Here is a 5,041-nt window from a genome sequence, read left to right as displayed (position 1 = left end):
AAAAGATTTTTTTTAATTCTATATTCATTAAAATATTTTTTTAAAAATAAAAGTAAAAAATTATACATTTAAATTATCTAAATTAATCTAAACGATTCAAAGATGATAAGCTTTTAGTGCTCATCATTCACCAAAACTGGTTCCTGTCACAAGTCTCAACAAAATTTCACTGCTTCCCAATTTCTTATACCATAACAAACTATATATGTGTGTATAAAATCTAGGTTAAATTATATTTTTAATCTCATAACTTAAACAAAATTTTAATTTGGTCTTTTCATTTTATAAAGTATTATTTTTAGTCTTTTAATTCTGACAAGGTTAACTTAATATAATTATTTTTTGCCAACCATTATTATTTAAAAAAATAAACTTAACGAGTCAAAATTTAAAATATATTTTGTCTTGTAAAAAAAATTTTGTAATGAAACTAACAGTATTAAAATCAAAAGATTAAAAATACACTTTATAAAATTAATATATCAAAATAAAACGTATAACATATTTTTTATGATCACCGCCCCTAGAAGATCAGAATTCAGATAGACACACGTTTCATTGAATCCACCGAGCTAGTCGAATTTGAATCCAACTGGGCTCAACATAATGGCAATAAAAATGATAGAAACTCTACGAAGACTCGTCTGAATTGGTGCCCCTCTCCCTTTCTCGTAACAGAGTCCCTTCCATATTCTGTGCTGGATTTTCTCAGGAGCTGTAATCGAAAAACTTTCCTTTTTTTTTTGGGGTTCCTTTGTAGGATTGGTGCCTCTAAAAGAAGAATAAGCATGTGGACCCAGAAGTTTCAATCTTGAATAATATATATCATACACATGAACAGGGCAGTAATAGTAGAGATGTTTCTAGAATTCACAAAGGAAAAACTTAGACCAATATAGAATGCCCACCGGAAACATACCAGATAGACACAAGTTCAATGTTTGTTAATTTTTATAATGTTCAAGTTGGAGCACTATCTTGATAATGATGAGCCACAGACCATTAGTTCCACACGCGTATACGCCAAAAACAAACCTAGGAATCCACTTCTTTCCCCTATCCACCTTCACATTCCTAATATTTTGCCTCCTAAAACACTACTCTAGCCTCAGGAAGCATAGAACAAAGTAATGGACCATATTGTTTCTTTGTTAATTATGATATGATTCAAAAAACACAAGCCAATCCTTTGCTTGTTTATTGACTCTGCTATCCAGCTGTTCGGTTCCCAGCTCACCGCCACCACCACCCACTTTTCTTTATTCTTATTATTATTCAGACACATTCCCCATGTAGCTACCGCCCTGGAATTCTTCACTATAAATTGAATTAACCTCTGAAACATGCATATTATCATCAATAGCTTTTGCAATTTTATTTACTAGATATTCAACTTGGTTTGATCCAATGGCTTCTTCTTCGTTATGGTTGGGATTCTTCTGGTTTATTCCCTGCTGCTGTCTGGTTCTGCTAAGGTTGTCTCCGCGAACTTTTACCAGGATGTTGACATAACATGGGGAGATGGCAGAGGTAAGATCCTGAACAATGGTCAGCTCCTTGCTCTGTCTCTTGACAAGGCCTCTGGCTCTGGGTTTCAGTCCAAGAAACAATTCCTCTATGGAAAAATCGACATGCAAATCAAGCTCGTGCCTGGGAATTCAGCTGGCACTGTCACAGCCTATTACGTGAGTTCATCATCAATTTCTTTCTATGTAGTTTCATGTCTATGGAGTTCTATATTCTGACTCTGATATATTAAATGTGTGTTTGCATGTGCAGTTACGTTCTGAAGGATCATCCTGGGATGAAATAGACTTTGAGTTCTTGGGGAACTTGAGTGGTGATCCTTATATAGTTCATACGAATGTGTATACCCAGGGCAAAGGTGACAGAGAGCAACAATTCCATCTCTGGTTCGACCCAACTGCAAATTTTCACACATACTCTATTCTCTGGAATCCTCAACACGTTGTGTAAGTATATACACATTACACAATCCAGACTTAAAGCTATTATATTTCTCTATGGGTAATCATCCTTATATGGTATTAAAACTTGTCACTATTTCAGATTCTATGTTGATGGGAGACCAATAAGGGAGTTCAAGAACATGGAAGGTGTAGGTGTGCCATACCCAAAGAACCAGCCTATGAGACTGTACTCGAGTCTGTGGAATGCAGATGATTGGGCTACAAGAGGAGGACTTGTGAAGACGGATTGGACGAAAGCTCCATTCACCACTTCTTTCAGAAACTTCAAGGCTGATGCTTGTGTGTGGGCTAATGGCGGTTCTTCTTGCAGTTCTAACTCTTCTGGCAATGCTTGGCTCACTCAGCAGCTTGACGCTAATGATCAGAGAAGGCTCAGGTGGGTGAAGAAGAAGTTGATGATCTATGATTATTGTTCTGACACAAAGCGGTTCCCTCAGGGTCGTCCCCTTGAGTGCACTGTTAAGTCATAAACGCTTCATTCTACTTTACCCAAGTTTGAATGTATATTTGTCTGTGTACGTATTCTTTTCTTGAACGTTGATCTGATGTTTGTGAGTTCGGATGGCATTTCATATTTAATAAAATGATAATGAAGCTTGGAAATTAATAAAAAATAGAAAAAGAATTTGATTAATTATAGAAAAATTACTGAGAAGTCCCCAATTTTAATTACTTTAAAATCTCATAAAATGTACATATTGTTATGTATAATTATAATTTAATAAAAAAAATGATAACTTAACAAAGAAAAGTGATAACTAGATATTAAACTTACACCCACATTGTCATTTTTATTTGCCAAGTTGTAATTAGATATGATTTGAAATTTGAAAGCATTTTATGTATTTTATGAGACTTATTGATAATTAAAATCCATACAAACGATATTGGAGTGATTTTCCCATTACCATGTGAGCAAATTTCCTCTTTACTTAGAGCTGTGCAAGTAGCCTGATTTTCTGGTATGTGCACGATCCAGCCTGAGCCATTTATAGAAAGGTGCTATGTAACGTAATCAATTGAACCTGATGTAATTTGATTCTTTAAAAATGTTTTTCTTTAGAAAATGACCTTGAATTATCCTGAACAATTTATTTTCCAGAGAAAATGGTTCATAAATATGTCAGATTATAAGGATATTCCTTTGACCAACATAAGTTTTCAAGGATACGCTATTCTTGTTTATGGTACACTGATAACTCTAATAGGCACCTATAAGTTTCCATCTAATGAAAGAGCTATTTTGATTGAGAAAAAAAATTAAACAAATAATGAAGTAAGAAACTCTGTCAAGAACTAGTTGTGGATGTCAAGCTTCGTATAAAATCTAAAATGAGTTCCATCTTTCATAAGGTTTCTTATAGATTATTCATATCGATTGAAGATAAGATTTAAAAATTAAATTATTAATTATTAATTTAAAATATTTTTTAATACAAGAATACAAAAAACTCATGTGAAAGATGAACAAAAATCAGGTCATATTATGATGGATTTGCATTCTGACAATGGATGGTTAAAAATAATAAAATTTGGATTTCTTGAGAGGTCTAGTAAGCGAGCATGTTCACATATCTGTTTGCTTCCCTGAATATATGGTTGAAGGTAATGATTTAATATTTTATAATAAATTCTTTGACTTTGTTGATAATTTCAAAGAGAGGACAGTTGTCATGGAAATTATGCTAGATAGGTGAGAGGGCTTCCACTAAATTAGAGTGTATGTTGATTTTATTGAACCGCACATTTCAACGAAGTTGAAGTTTCTTTGAAATGCCCAAAAAATTTTGTTGTGGTACTAAATTGGTAGTTGAGGTATTTGAAAAATTTCTGGATCCAATTATTTTTATTGTCTCGTATGATTCCATCATAAGTTATATTTTTATTGAAGTTGATAGTCCCATCAATATCAAGATGAATCCAACCTTCTACTAAGGGTCTCCATCGCACCTCTACACTTTTTACTTGTGTGATGTAGATTGGAGCCTCGTGTCATATGTGAATTAGTTTCATGGTTTTTTTCCCCATCTCAATAATTTCTAGTTTACTGAATGGATGGTGCACAGGCCCAGTTAAAATATCAGGCCCATACCAAAAAATATTAAACGAGCCAGCCCACGAATGTAACATATGGGTAATGGGTTAATCGGTATTCTCTGAATTGTGGGTTAAGATAAATAAATGCCTAAGCCCATAATAAAATATAACATAATGATTAAGACCACTGATTAATAAAAATAAAAAAAACTTATTTTATTGCAGTAAAAAATTGTAGTGTTTTTCCAATAAAAAAAGCTGGGGGCTCTTCGATTGCAGAAAAAGCTTAGTTCTATTCTCCTCCTTTAACTTAAAATGCACCCAATCTCAATGGGATTCAAATTTAGAACCCTCTAGAACTGAAAACCCAATGCTCAACTAGAGTATAATAATAATGGAACAAAAGTGAGATTAATGGTACTCATACTCAGTACTGTAAAATTTTCCCAAATATCGGCTGGTACATTACAATATAGGAAAAAAATGGTTAATCGTATAGCCTAGATTATCTTCACACCGTGCAACATGCATTGAACACGGTTCTTGCCAACAAAATGATAATGACAGATATTTAATAATAGCTAGTTCAAGTGGTTCCATGCTTGTTTCTCATAACAACAACAATAACGAGTCTTATCTCACTAAGTAAAATCACCTATATAAATTGCATATTATATTGATGTGAAATTTGACAAAGTTTTACATTAAAATAGCCTATCACACCTCTCCATTTATATTCAAGTTTGGGACCGTCTATAAAACATGGGTAATGTTGCTGTGTTTGTTTCCTGTAGCTAAGGTCTTAAATTTGAGTTTTATGTATAGAGAAACTCACTACAAAAAAAGATTTACATCTGTGTGATTTAACTTGACCCGATCCAAATTAATTGAGGTTCAACATGCCTTCCTAAAAATTGGTTGGCATGAAGAAAAAATGATAATGACAGTCTGACTAACCAAAATAGAAGCCACTTATTAGTCGTCATGACTTTTATATCATGTTAGTGAGATAC

General features: G+C 33.2%; 1 pseudogene; it reads left to right on the top strand.

The window, feature by feature from the left end:
* The first annotated feature begins 1,407 nt into the window (after positions 1–1,407).
* Positions 1,408–2,549, top strand: LOC129298991 (xyloglucan endotransglucosylase/hydrolase protein 24-like; annotated as a pseudogene).
* The last annotated feature ends 2,492 nt before the right edge of the window (positions 2,550–5,041 follow it).

Source organism: Prosopis cineraria, unplaced genomic scaffold (genome assembly GCF_029017545.1).
Source record: "Prosopis cineraria cultivar Desert tree isolate PC_DT_omini unplaced genomic scaffold, ASM2901754v1 PC989, whole genome shotgun sequence".
Lineage (NCBI taxonomy): Eukaryota > Viridiplantae > Streptophyta > Magnoliopsida > Fabales > Fabaceae > Prosopis > Prosopis cineraria.
This window is presented reverse-complemented; position numbering and strand designations above follow the sequence as displayed.